This window comes from Bombus affinis, chromosome 18 (genome assembly GCF_024516045.1).
Source record: "Bombus affinis isolate iyBomAffi1 chromosome 18, iyBomAffi1.2, whole genome shotgun sequence".
Taxonomy (NCBI): Eukaryota; Metazoa; Arthropoda; class Insecta; order Hymenoptera; family Apidae; genus Bombus; species Bombus affinis.
Genome location: NC_066361.1, coordinates 5,838,047 through 5,854,106, shown reverse-complemented (window position 1 = coordinate 5,854,106; position 16,060 = coordinate 5,838,047).

The window sequence follows — 16,060 nt, the reverse complement described above, 5'->3', positions numbered from 1 at the left end:
AGTCAACAGTTGTAAAACACGTTTACGTCGTAGTAATGCCGAAAACTCTGTTATAAGAAGAAAATATTTTTGAATCACTTAATTTTTTCGAAACATCTGTTACAATTTAGTAGGTTTCTTTATTGCCAAGGAGAGGTAACTTTTTTTTCAAATAACTTCTCTCGTTAGAATTTTGAGAATATTTGCTATTTTGGGCCACTGGTTGAAACATTCGAAATTCTCCATATTTTTTACCTTTTAAACTTTATTTACTCTAATTGTTTTTAAGATGCCAATTTATAATGTTCTATTACTCGTAAGTACCTTTAAATATCGATAGGACGTTTTATTGTAATACCACGTATATATGTTGAAACCACTAATTTCTTAACAATTTTTGTGTATAAATTGTACGTATATTTAAAAATATTAATTGAATGTGTGTTGAAAATTTTGGATCTTAATAGCCGAAATATAAGTATAGGAACACTAAATTTACACTTTAAATTTATATTAGAATAGTTATATATTTATTCGATAAACGATTCCAAAGATATTCATCGATACACATTTGCACGCGTCTCAGCACTTTCTCCCATAACAGATTGTTAACTGGACAGTTTACATTCCTTTGTTTTCGAGACGCCGCGCGCACACATACTTCCACACACTGATATTCGCATACAAGTCCAATCTAGTCTAGCACATAAAATTATACATATCTCAACAATATGATTTCAAGTCATTTCTAGATAGAAATGTCTTATTTCGCTTCTTTTATAAAATTAAAATGTTCTATCTGAAGCATTTAATTCGTTAATACATTTTTATCTATTTATTTATTATTTTTGTTCATTATCTAGTGCTATCATCTATGTATTATCTACCTGTATGCTTAGTTATAATTGTAGGTAGGTGTAGGCTGTTACGAAAAGCTGACTAAATTAAATCGAATAAAGAAAATTAAGAATCACAGGAAGAAAATGTAAAACCTCAGTCTTTTCAGTTTCGAACTGCATCTAGAAGCATCAGATGGTAGCGTCTCCTGTATGTCTCAGACTCATTTGCATATACTAAAACAATGAAGGAACACGCTTCTGTTTTCCAATAAGGGTCATTCCACATCGAATCTATCATTTTTTGACGTCGAAGATAGGAATTTTTTTCAGTGAAGTATCATATAATTTACACGAATTTCTCATTTTCGTGAAAATGGAATTCAGAAACTGTTTTTGTAATGGAGTTGCTCCTTTTGAGCTTTAATCTGTATGGTTAGATATATTTAAATAAAATTTTGTTTGCATTAAAAGATCAGTATTTTGTGATGTTGGAAATTATAAACACACGTCTGTCTTTCAATTTTGAAAATTTTACTTCTAACTGATTTTCGAATATTGAATCCGCCTTAAACGTATGTAAGTACATGTCTGACAATCGTCTGCTTCAATAGCAAACTGCAGACGTAAATATATTGCAATCAATTTCGATCATGTTTAAGAAATGTGGACAAAATCTTTTGTTTCTTTTCAAGCGAATGAAACTCTATTAGAATATATTGAGAGTATATGTGTTCTGTATTTCTGTGCGGTGTGCAAAGTTTAATAGGATATATTAATTCTTTCTTGTTGTTTATACAATTGATATTCAAAGTAACACGTTTGGATATTGATTAAAAATTCATTTTTGATTGAAAATAATCTCACCAAACGCTTGGAATGCCCATTTATATTTAACTTACTTTACTGGTCTTTTTTTGTTCTGAGGTGCTTTGCAATCTGAGCACGCTTTTCCTGGAAAGAGTGCTAGACAAGGCTCTATTGTCTAAGGATGGAATTTCCTTAGCCGTACTGCCGCGTCTTACGCGGTTGCGTCTGAAATCCCCAGTCTGAGTCTTAAACCCGAATTCTATGGGTAACAATGTTTGCCTGTCTGCACCACTCACATAGCAACACCAACTGATATACGTGTCCGACGCTTGTGTTGATACACATAGCACACACGACTGTACTAATATCATTGACAGCAATGCTGCTATTTTTCGACAAACGAGTTTTAAGTGTTGCGTCGGGTGTTTAGATACTACGTGACCTTGTAATGATTTCGATAAACAACTACATGAGTACCTTTTTTAGTGTTTATTCACAAAACATTTTTAATATAATAATAACTATATAATAATATAATATAATGATAATAATAACATAATTGTATGATATTGACTGAAATGCAACAGGTTAATAAAATATTAGTATCTCCTTTTATACCACAAAAAAAAAAATTTTTTTTTTCTTTTCCGTAGAGGAAATCTTCATAGACACCTTTACTACCCATGTAATGTGTAGTGGGCAGAAGGTAGTGCCGGATTCTTACCAGCTAAAACCTCCACGGGCGGGGGATCAGTAGACCAGTGCGCGAGTTTCCTCGGGCCCCTGGGTGCCTAACATCATCAAGCACCCTTTACTAAGGTAAACTCCCAGAAGATACACCTACAACAATCGAGTTCCGCCTGGGCAGGCGACCTAAACGGACGTGCGAAACAGTGCTCCAGTGAAAGTGCGGCAAGAGAGAAGAGATAGGGACAAAGTTAAAGCCAAAAATAGACAAAACGTGGAATCATGCAGATTCCACCAATAAAAATAATTAACTCCGGTGAAACATTTTTCATAAATAAAGCTACAGACTCTACATATGTAGAGAAAAATGATGATATTATGGAAACGACACAATCCGACGGAGAGCAAAACATACCAATACACCAGGAAGAAAGCTGGACGGTGGCAACCTCCAGCAAAAAACGGAAGGTAACCCCGCTCGCAAGCGCGAGGAAAATTGATACATATGAAAAAAAACAATGGCTACAAGATATCAAACTGCACAATCCATTCAGCGCACTGCCAGAAGAGGCAGCAACGGACCCAACGGAAAGTCCGACAAACCGTACACCCAAACCACCACCAATATACGTAGACGCAAAAATAATTGACCCCCTCATCGAACTACTAAACAACATCGCAGGGAAAGACAACTATATCATCAAACAGATAAAAATAGACCAGGTTAAAGTACAAACCAACACCCCAGAAACATTCAGAAAAATTACAAGATCACTAAAGGAAAAAAATGCAGCATATCACACTTTTCAGCTCAAAACAGACAAAAGCTACAAAGCAGTAATCAGGGGACTACACCCAAAAACAAATACTGGAAAAATAAGTGAAGAACTGGCAAAAATCGGACACCAAGTAAGGTCAATAAATAACATAAACAAATACGATAACCAAACAACCACTACCGCTATTCCTAGTTGAACTAGAACCTAAAAACAACAATAAGGAAATATACGATATAGAAAAAATACTAAACACAATAGTAAAAGTGGAGCCACCCAGGCATAAAAAAGAAATCCCACAATGCATAAGATGCCAACAATACGGACACACCAAAAATTATTGTAATAGAACCCCGGCATGCGTTAAATGCGCAAAAAATCATCTCACGACACACTGCCCATCCACGGGAAAAATTGAGGAGGTTAAATGCTACAACTGTAACGGAAACCACCCAGCCAGCTATAAAGGATGTGAAGTAAGAAAACAATTACAACGTAAACTGTTCCCGCCCCTACGAAGCAGAACAATCACTAACACACAAGCCCAACAGGACAGCACAAATCCTGAAATAATTCCAAGTACAGAGCAAGCAACAAACACCAAACCTATCAGCACCAACACCATTGGTGGTCTAAGCTATGCTCAAATAACCAGCCAATCAACACATACACACAACCAATACCACAGCAATAGTAACAATGACACTGCAGAAATCAAAGAACTACTCAAACAATCCATAAAGAACACCGAAATGTTAACCAGAATGATAAGCGAACAAAATGCAGTATTAAAACAGCAAACTCAACAAATCACAGTCATGCTACAACTAATTACAAACGTGCTAAGCAAAAAATAAAAACGGACACTCTAAAAATAGCAGCCTGGAACTCAAATGGCCTGCAACAACGGGCCCTCGAAATTAAAACATTCATATACAATAACAATATAGACATACTACTTGTCTCAGAAACACACTTCACTACAAAAAGCTACCTGAAAATACCATACTACACCATATATGATACCAAACACCCCTCAGGAAAAGCTCACGGAGGGACAGCAGTGATAGTCAGAAACGACATCAAACATTATCTACACAGCCAAGTTAACAAAGAATATTTACAAGCAACCACTGTTACAGTTCAAACTAGCAGCAACTACTTCCAGTTGTCAGCAGTATATGTGCCTCCGCGACACAAAATAACAACACAAATGTGGGAAGAATACTTCCAGAACCTAGGGGACAAGTACATCGTAGCGGGAGACTACAACTCAAAGCACACGCTATGGGGGTCAAGAAACACTACACCTCGAGGCAGAGCACTGGAAAAATACATTAGAAATAATAACCCCAATATATTATCCACAGGAACACCGACATACTGGCCGACTGACCTGAACAAGAAACCAGATCCACGGCACTTTGCAGTTACAAGGGGAGTAAACACAAACAAACTAAAAATAACACCCAACCTCGAGCTCAGCTCCGATCATACACCCATAATAATTGAATACAGAAACAAACCAATTCACTATAGCAAACCAGAAACACGATGCAACAAAACCACCAAATGGCAAACTTTCAAAGAAATAATAGAAAGCAAAATAAACTGCAACATCCCGTTAAAAACTCCTGAACACATAGAACAGGCAGTAGCAACATTGACAGCAACTATTCAGGAAGCAGCAAGGACAACCACTACTCCCGAACCAACCAGCAGACAAACAATAACAATCCCGCAAGAAATACTCGACAAAATCAAAGAAAAAAAAAAGCAAAAGCAAAATGGCAAAAATACAGAACCCGAGAAAACAAAAAACACTTAAACAAACTTGCAAAGGAAATAAAAAACAAAATAAAGGAGCACAACGATAACGAATTCGCAAAGTTCATAGGGATACTCTCCACACACGAGAACACCAACTATTCACTATGGAAAGCCACGAAAAAAATAAGGAAGCCAATAATACCCGTCCCGGCAATCAGAAAAGCAGATAACACATGGGCAAGAAGCAACGAAGAACAAGCTGAAGAATTCTCCAACCACCTCTGCAACACATTCACACCTCACATTATCAACAACAGCAACCTCAAAAGTCATACGGAGGAGGATCCACAAACCACTACTACCACAGCCGACAAGGAATACACCATACCTAAAACATCGGCACAAGAAATTAGAAACATAATTGATAAAACAAAAAACAACAAAGCGCCAGGAATCGACCTAATCAATGGTAAAATCTTGAAAAACCTTCCGCCAAAAGCAATAAGACTAATTACAATAATATTCAATGCAATTCTAAGAATTCAATACTTCCCCAAACCATGGAAATTAGCACAGATCAAAATGTTACATAAACCAGGCAAAGACCCGCACCAAACTGCATCTTACAGACCAATATCACTGCTCCCAGTATTTTCCAAAATACTGGAAAAGATAATATACGACCGCATAAAACCAATAATAGAGACAAAAAAACTAATACCGGATCACCAATTTGGTTTCAGAAACAAACACTCCACGATAGAGCAAATGCACAGGCTTATAAACGAAATAATAGTAGCACTAGAAAACAAGGAATACTGCACAGCCCTCTTTATAGACATAGAGAAAGCATTCGATAAAATTAACCATGAAAGTCTACTACAAACAATTAGGAAACAATTCCCGGAGCAAATACACCACTTAATAAAATCCTACTTAAGCAGCAGAACCTTCGTAATAAAAATCAAGGACACACACTCTCAAGTTAAAGACATCAAGGCCGGGGTACCACAAGGAAGCGTCCTAGGCCCAATACTATACACATTATACACGGCGAACATACCAACAACTACCAACAGCACAGTATTGACATTCGCGGACGACACAGCTATACTAGTCAGGCATACTAACCCAGAAACGGCAGTCAAAATACTACAAGAACATATCGTAAAAATAGAAAATTGACTACAAGAAAAACAATTAAAAGCAAACCCCAATAAATGCAACCATATTACATTCACGCTACGGAAAAAGATACCACCAAACATCCTATTGAACGGTACGCATATAACGCAAACAAAGCATGTCAAATACCTAGGACTCCACTTAGATCAAAAACTTACCTGGAAACTGCACATCAAATCAATAGTAGAAAAAATACAGAAAACAAGGAGACAAATGTATTGGCTAACAAGCCGAAAATCCAAACTAAGCACAGAAAATAAAGTAAAAATATATAAAACGATAATAAAACCAATCTGGACGTACGGAATACCACTATGGGGGACGGCAGCAATGAGCCATATAAACAAAATAGAGGTAATGCAGGCTAAAATCCTCAGAACAATAGTAAACGGACCTTGGTACGTCAGAAACGAAGATATACGAAGGGACCTGGGAATGCCAACGGTCAAGGAAGAAATCAGCAGATACTCCGAGAAATACAAATCAAGAATAGCAACACACATAAACCGGCTAGCTGCGGAAACATACAATATCACAAATATGGACAGAAGACTAAAAAGGAAGCACCCAGCAGACCTTGTAAAGGACATAACCTAACAAACACGAGGATGGTACCCCGCTGGGGGTAGCCACCAACATGCTAATGTAACCGCTAAAAAATTCCACCAAATGTCCAAATTGGACAAATAGTGAATTTAAATAAATAAATAAAAAAAAAAAAACCTACAACAATACAGCAAGTGCGGGGCTGGTGTCACTTGCCTGTTGCATATTTTTCTTTTCAGAAAAATTGGCCAGTTGCTGCTGAGTGCCGAGACGTGCAGACGTGTGTCCAGTGCCCTGTGAAGTTCACAAAACTCCACGTGACGCCCAGCTGACGAAAGCAAATCCAACTAACCTAGCCAGGGGTTAACAGCCTCTCGACTAGTTCTTTCACACTGAACTAACTAGCTCGATGATGGCTCTATCATTTCCAACAGGCTCCCCGGAGCAAAATTATAACACCGCCATGTTTCCTCCCCCGTGGCAAGAGGGCAACGCAACTATCCTGGTAAATGACCACCACACGAAAAAACGAAAGCTCGAACCGACCAAGACAAATGTAAACAAGATTCAAACCAAACCATCAGCCAGCCAAGTGACTACCTACAATAGATTCTCAATTCTGGAGTCCACGGAAGACTCCATGATTACAACCGAAGAGGTAAATAATCTCCATACTCAAAGAATTCCCCCTCCCCCACCGATATTCATTAACGACGTAATCGACATACAGTCAATGATTAAAACTATCGAAAAAGACATCAGCAAAGAAGACTACAAGCTAAAGATTAACAACAACCAAGTGAAAATACTGCCGTCCCACCCAGACGCCTATAGAAAGTTAACCAAGCTATTAAAAACGTTAAACGCCAAATTCCACACATACCAGCTCAAACAAGAAAGACCATTTCGAGTGGTGCTGCGCAATATCCATCACTCAGTCGATCTAGACGAACTAAAATGCGAACTGTCAAATCACGGCCACGAAGTAACTAACATCAGTAACATTAGGCATAGAATCACAAAAAACCCACCATCCTTATTTTTTATAGACCTAAAACAAAAAACAAACAATAAAGAAATCTACAATATCAATCGGCTGATGAACTCCATAGTTAAGTTCGAGCCACCTCTTGTAAAGAAAGAAATAATACAATGCAAGAGGTGTCAAAGGTACGGCCACACGCAGAAGTACTGCAATCACAACTTCCGGTGCGTAAAATGTGCAGGTAACCACCCCACTGACCAATGCACTAAATCCCCGGAAACCCCCGCCAAGTGTATCCACTGTCAAGGAGAACATCCTGCGAACTACAAAGGATGCTCAGCCTACAAATCGCTACATAATATAAAGTATCCAAAACTGAGACCCAAGGACATAAACATACATGAACCTAAACCCCAAAAACTCACCACACCAACAGTATCCTATGCGCAGGCAACGCAAGGAAACGTGTACAACTCGAAAACACACAGTGTACACACAGAAAATAGAATTCCCACCCCACCAAGCACTGACAACTTTACCAGACTCGAAAAACTTATCGAGAAGCAAACTGAGCAAATTAACAACTTGCTGTCACTACTCACACGCTTCATGGACAAATTCATAAGCACAGAAGCAAAATAAAACCAATGCGAATAGCTCTGTGGAACGCCAACGGTCTAGCTCAGCACAAAGCCGAACTAGAACTATTCTTAAAACAACAGCAAATCGATGTGATGCTCATATCCGAAACCCACTTCACCGACAAAAACTACCTCAAAATACACGGCTACAACTTCTACCACAACCAACACCCCAGCGGAAAGGCTCACGGCGGCACCGGAATCATAATCAAGTCAAACATCAAGCACTACGAACTTCAACCATTCCAGAAAGACTACCTCCAAGCAACAAACGTAGCAATAGAAGACTGTCATGGTACAATCACCACCTCAGCTGTATACTGCCCTCCCAGACACTCCATCGCCAAAGGAGACTTTGACCACTTCCTGGACACCCTGGGCAGCAAATTCATAGCCGGAGGAGACTACAACGCTAAACACACCCAATGGGGCAGCAGACTGGTTACAGTAAGAGGCAAAAACCTCCTCAACAGCATACTAACCAACAACCTCAACTACCTTACCACGTACGAACCCACACACTGGCCCACCGACACAAACAAAATACCCGATCTCCTTGATTTCTTCATAACTAAAAATATCTCGTCAAGACACGTCCAAATCAATTCCTCGGCTGATCTCTCCTCTGATCATTCCCCCGTGATAGTAACAGTCAGTTCAACTATCATCGAGAATACACCTAATGGCTCCATTCATAACCAACACACCAACTGGCAGCTCTTTAGAGAAGTCTTTACCCACACAACTTCAGCCTCAACCTCACTAAAAACCAATGATGAAATCGAAGCAGCCACGGAATACCTAAATGCGAGCATAATAAACGCTATCCGCGTCTCCACACCGGCAAAAACGTCCACCAGCAACCACGAATACCCCCAGTACATACTAAAAAAAATAGCAGAAAAACGTAGACTAAGAAGGATATGGCAGACCCATAGAACACCGGAGGACAAACGCAAACTAAACAACGCAACTAGAAAACTATCCAAAACCATAAAGAACTACAATAATGACCGTTTTCACAAATATCTCGCCAGCCTGTCCCCCACAGCCGACTCAAACTACTCACTATGGAAAGCCTCCAGGAAACTCACGCGCCCCCCACAAATAATACCTCCAATCCGCCGCCCGCAGGGTGGATGGGCGCGTAGCCCTATAGAAAAAGCCAACATATTTGCCAAACATTTGACTGAAGTATTCCAACCCCATTCCTCCATAGCCGCAGCGGACGTCACCGAATACCTGCACACTCCCTTCCAAATGTCCCCTCCTATTCAACCCTTCACTTCTGCAGAGATCATAGAAGCAATCAGTCGCCTAAACCCCAAGAAAGCAGCAGGTCACGACCAAATAGGAAATAAAGCAATCAAGGAACTTCCCATAAAAGGGATTGCACTCATCGCATCAATCTTTAACGCTATCCTCCGCCTTCAACACTTTCCCAAGGCTTGGAAAATCTCACTAATCACCCTCATCCCTAAACCCGGTAAACCAATATATGAAACCACCTCTTATCGCCCAATCAGTCTTTTACCTACCCTGTCTAAACTATTCGAGAGGATGCTCACGAATCGTCTCCTCCCACTCCTAGAAGAATTGAAAGCACTCCCTGACCACCAATTCGGCTTCCGAAAACAACACTCAACAGTAGAGCAAATCCACCGCATAACCCACATGATCAGCCAAACCCTTGAAAAGAAAAAATACTGTTCAGCGGTATTCTCAGACATCCAATAGGCATTCGACAAAGTATGGCATGAAGGGCTACTCTACAAGATCAAAAAAAATCCTACCCCATCCATACTACTCCATCTTAAAATCCTACATAACCAACAGACAATTCATATTTAAATGCCTAGGGGCCTCTTTCGCAACATTCCCAATAGAATCCGGCATACCCCAAGGTAGTGTCCTCGGACCCCTACTGTTCTCCATCTACACTGCCGACTTACCTACATCAAACGAGGTAACAATAGCAACATTTGCCGACGACACAGCACTATTAGCTACCCACGCAGACCCGGCAATTGCCTCATCCACTCTCCAGCGAAGTCTCGACACCATGGAAAAGTGGTTCCAAAAATGGGGCTTCAAAATAAACGAAAAAAAATCCTCTCATGTAACCTTCACGCTCCGAAAACAAACCTGCCCCCAGGTCACCATTAACAACACAATAATCCCAAGCAAGGACTCCGTAAGACACCTGGGCATGACCCTGGTCAGGAGGTTAACTTGGAAAAAATATATCTCAGAAAAAACAAAGCAACTAAAGGAAAAACTAAGAAAATTCTATTGGCTCACGGGCCGACGCTTCAAACTAAACATACAGAACAAAATAACCCTCTACAAGGCCGTAATAAAACCTGCCTGGACCTACGGAATCCAACTATGGGGAACAGCAAGTAACTCCAACATTGAAATACTCCAACGCTTCCAATCGAAAACGCTAAGATCCCTATTAAATGCACCCTGGTATGTTACCAACGAGACAATCCACCGTGACCTCAAGATACCTACAGTCAAAGATGAAATACACAAGTCCAGAAGCAGATATAACACAAGAGTCAACAACCACCACAACCCACTAGTCACCCAACTACTGGACACGACGGACCAGATCCGCAGACTAAAAAGAAAATACCCTCTAGATTAAATCCTTAGTTTCTACTAGAACCAACAATATAAAGCTATTATAATCCATGTCATTGTATCACGCCAAACTAAGTTACTGAAAATTCTCAACGAGAATTGATTGTAAATATTCTAATAAATAAAAAAAAAAAAAAGAAAAATTGTATTATGGGGTTTTTTCATCATTCATGTCCTTCCTGAGATAACGAGGATTCGAACTCGCCACACACCACGCGTCGCTTTCAGTTCTGGGCTTTTTTTTTTTTTTTTAACTTGGTTTATTAATTCCAGGATTTTTACGTATTTGTTTTTACATAGTTTTTTTCCAGAATAAACGCTGAATTCTAATTGTAGGGTGGTACAGGCAAAAGTACCGATACGCGACGGTACGACGTAGCCATGCATTATTACATTTTTTTTTTTTTTTTTTTTTTACGCCTATTATATTAAGTTAGATTTAAGCCGCTGTTGCGCTGAGCTTGTGTGCGATGTTTTAATTTATGTCCTGATAGCCTGGACGCAAAAACAGGACAGTTCGCTAGCCTATTAGGGGAGGGATGGGAGGGGATGGGCTGGGAGGGGAGGGGAGGGGTGTTCTGTGGGATTAGTATAGTATTCGTATATCTATTTACATATTTACATATTTACACTTAATTCAGTGGGCGTTGCCGTTTTGTGGTTCTTTATCTTGTTGTTTTTTGTTATGGGTTCCGTATCCACCAATATTTTTTTGTGTTTTTTCTGTGTTTGTCTTCTGTATCCTTTTGGGGGAGGGCCATGTTGTATCTCCACCTAGTTTCTGCAGTGCGGCCATCTAGGTTTTCCTCGTATTGAATAGATTTCATTCCTATTTTCTTTTGCATATGATAAATTATGGGTATGTTGTTTTGGTCTTGGAGATAAATTATGGGTATGTTGTTTCTTTCGTCTAGGTATAGAAAGGCTTCGGGGGGGATGTAGCCTGTTAACAGAGTGTTTTTGAAGTATGCGTCATTTGGGTATAAGCAGCCGAAGATTAGACTGTTTTCTTTGATCTTCGCGGCTTGCGAGAAGTGATTTCTCGTTAGTTTTAGGATGTGACAGTCGATGCGGTGGATGTTGGCTAAGTCGTATATTTTTTTGTTTTTTAACGAGCGTAGCTGCCTACCCCGCCGAGCTTCTAGCTGATTGGAAAGTATTTAAATCTTAAGGTGGCAATGTATATCATAGGAAGTATTCTAATTAGCCTTATCTTATATAATACATTATCTTATGTAATAAGAATTATCTTTTTTGTCGAAATTGAGAGATTAAAATATAGCACCTGTTCATTTCTTAAAAATTAATTTACATACAAAATGTTACTCACACATACATGCCTGTATTTATCATATTTCTTAATTATTTTACTGTTACGATATATTACATTCCAATTCTTGTATTAGACATCTTTAAATTAATTGTAAACTGCTATTACTGAAATATTCATTGCCGTTCTGCAAACATATTTCATCGTAAAACGAATAAAGCACGACTTGATCTTGTCTAATTTTTTTTCTCTCTTTCTTTCTACGAATTTTATTTTTCATCCAACTGGCGTCTACTGATTGTCAATTGCGATTCTACACGGTCGCATTCTAATCTCTACTCTTTCGTTCCCTTCAGGTATCTACATACCCTTTTCACAGCGTTCAAATGTATTGCTTTTGAGTTCTGATTATATTGTGACAGTTTACTTGCCGTGTACAAAATATCTCGATCCGATAGCTATATATTGGATTGGCAACTAAGTCATTGCGGATTTTGTCAGCTGGTATTGACAAAATCCGCAATCACTTAGTTGCCAATCCAGTAAATCTACTACCACTAATCTCAGTAGTCTCGGTAATTTTTTGTATTTGGTCTTATTCGGTGTCAGGACCGGCACACTTCAAAATCGATAGGCTGATGACTTTTCTCCTTCTCTTCTTCTTTCTTTTCCTCATTTTTTTGTAACTCTGGCCACCCTGTTCCTATTTCTAACAGCATGTGGTCCGACTCTGTTCTTTTTCCTACTTTCATGTCGATTATTTCTTCTGTCGCCTCCTGATTGCCAATCACATAATCTATTACCGAGTTTTCTCTCTCCCCAATATATGTTCACTCCTCTCCATCATATCTCTTCCATTGATTATCATCCAGCCTCTCTCATCCAAGTACTTTGGCAGAGTTCTTCCTTCCATGTTTATTGTCTTGTCTTTTGATCGCAGGTTTTTTCTTTCCCTAGATCCTCGTTTATCGGCCCTCCCTCTTCTCCCGTTCTTGCATTCCAGTCTCCGCCGATGATCATCACTTCCTCTTCTCTTCCGTCTACTCTTTCCTCTATTTCTTTCCATGTCCCTTTTGTGTCTTGATTATAAACTACCATTACCCTATACGTCTTATTATTGTATACTATATTTCTTTCCACTATATTATCATTTATTTCTTTGTATTCTATTTCTCTCAGTTCCTTATTTATACCCGTTATTATGCCCTCCTTTGCTCTTCCTTTTTTACTTACTCTCATTGCTGCCCTGCATTTCCAGTCGTATTCTTTGAATAGTCTATATTTTAGTTTTTCGCAATTGTCTTCCTCTATCCATGTTTCCGTGAGTCCGATCACGTCGAATGACTTCAAATATTCCCACACCTCTTTGTCCTTAATTATTAACCCTGCTACATTCCAGAAGCACATTTTCGTCCCCTTTGTAGTCCCCCCCCCCTTTTCCCCTTTTTTCATTTTTCTCCCCCTCTCTTTCTTTCTTCTTCCAGCCTCTCCTCATTTTCGTTCCACCTGTACCATCTATTTTCTATTTGTAGTTTCTTACATCCTATCCTGACATATTCGCCTTTTTCTCTTCTTACTCTGCCTAGCCTTCTTATTTGTTGCTGTACCTCCCTTTCTTTTCTTGTCAGATCGTCATCTCTGTATAGCTCCTTTCCCAATTTGCTTTTCTCCTTCATTGCCCTTATTTTTTCCACCAATGATTTCATCGTCGCCACTATTATTGTGTTTTTGTCCCCCACCCTTATCATATGTGTTCTTTCTACTTCTGCCTCTATTTTCATTTTTTCTCTTATGAACTTCTTTACTGTCTCTTCATTGCTTCCTTCGTTCCAGTCTGCTCCTTTGATTACTATGTTTCTTCTTCTCTTCTCTTTCTCTCTGCCCTGTCCTTCTCCTCCTAGATTCTTCTGATTCTGCTCAATAGTTTTTCCCTTTCCCAATCTTCTTTCTCTCTGTCTGTCTGTCTCTTTCTCTCTCTCTCGCTCTCTCTTTCCCTTCTTTTCCCTTTCCATTCCATTTCCCTCTTCTTCTTTTCCACTTGCCTTCCGAATATACCTTTTATTTCCTTTATCATTTTCTCTATTTTTTCCATCATTACCACCATTCCTCTCTCCCTCTTTGGTGTCTCATTTTCTGACAAGCTGTATTTATCCAATGTATTTTTTGAAATCTGCCTTATCTCCCGCTTTACCCTCGTTCCTTGGTCTTCGATGTTTGTCGCCATCTGTCGTTTCCCTACATTACTCTGTTTGAAGCGCTTGTATCTTCCTAACCTCTTCTCTTCTAGTTTTTCTTATTTGTATCTCTCTCTCGTTCCTGACTTCTTTTCGCTTTTCTTTCACTTTCTTCTCGTATGCTCACCCTTCATTTTCCCTCCTTCGTGTCACTTTGTGTTTCCTTCGCCTTTTTCCCTTCATATGTCACTTTTTCCACAGCGCTATCTGTCCGCGTGTTACCCTCCGAAACCGAAAGTCCATCATTTGTAATGATTATTCGTAATTAGAACACTCAAAAATTAATATTTTTTAATCGCATAATTTTTTCAAAACATCTTTTATAATTTAGTAGGTTTTTTTATTGCCAAGGAGAGTTAACTTTTTTTTTAAATAGCTTCTCTTGTAAGAATTTTCGGAATAAATATTATTTTTGACCACTGATTGAAATATTCGAAGTTCTCCATATTTTTTACCTTTTAAACAAAGTCAGAAGGCTCTATGTAGCTTATAGGGATCTAGGAGCAGCCTAATTTATTTACTCTAATTGTTTTTTAGATATCTTTACCAATTTATAATGTTCTGTTGCAAAGTATCGTAAATTAAATAGTCCTACCTTCAAATGACGATCGGACATTTTATTCACGTACATATGTTGAAACCACTAATTTCTTAACAAATTTTTCTAGCTTTCATTTCTCTTCTTTATTTTCTCCTTATTACGTTTGTCTTTACGTGTAAATTGTACGTATATTTATAAATATTAATAAATGTGTGTTGAGAATTTTGGATCTTAATAGCCGAAATATAAGTATAGGAACACTAAATTTACACTTTAAATTTATATTAGAATAGTTATATATTTATTCGATAAACGATTCCAAAAATATTCATCGATACACATTTGCACGCGTCTCAGCACTTTCTCCCATAACAGATTGTTAACTGGACAGTTTACATTCCTTTGTTTTCGAGACGCCGCGCGCACACATACTTCCACACACTGATATTCGCATACAAGTCCAATTTAGTCTAGCAAATAAAGTTATATATATCTCAATAATATGATTTTAAGTCATTTCTAGATATAAATGTCTTATTTCGCTTCTTTCATAAAATTAAAATGTTCTATCTGAAGCATTTAATTCGTTAATACATTTTTATCTATTTATTTATTATTTTTGTTCATTATCTAGTGCTATCATCTATGTATTACGTATGCACCTGTATGCTTAGTTATAATTGTAGGTATAGGCTGTTACGAAAAAGTGATTATATTAAATCGATTAAAGAAAAGCGCCTTACGCGGTTGCGTCTGAAATTCGCAGTCTGAGTCATAAATCCGAATTCGATAGATAACGTTGATCGCCTCTCTACACCACTCACATAGTGATATACGCGTCCAGCGCTTGTGTTGATACACATAGCACATACGACTATGATAATATCATTGACAGCAATGCTGCTATTTTTCGACAAACGAGTTTTAAGTGTTGCGTCGGGTGTTTAGATACTACGTGACCTTGTAATGATTTCGATAAACAACTCTATAATAAACAACTCTATAATACCTTTTTTAGCGTTTATTCACAAAACATTTTTAATATAATAATAACTATATAATAATATAATATAATAATAATAATAACATAATCGTGTGATAAAGACTGAAATGCCGCGGGTCAATAAAATATTAGTTTCTCCTCTCATGTC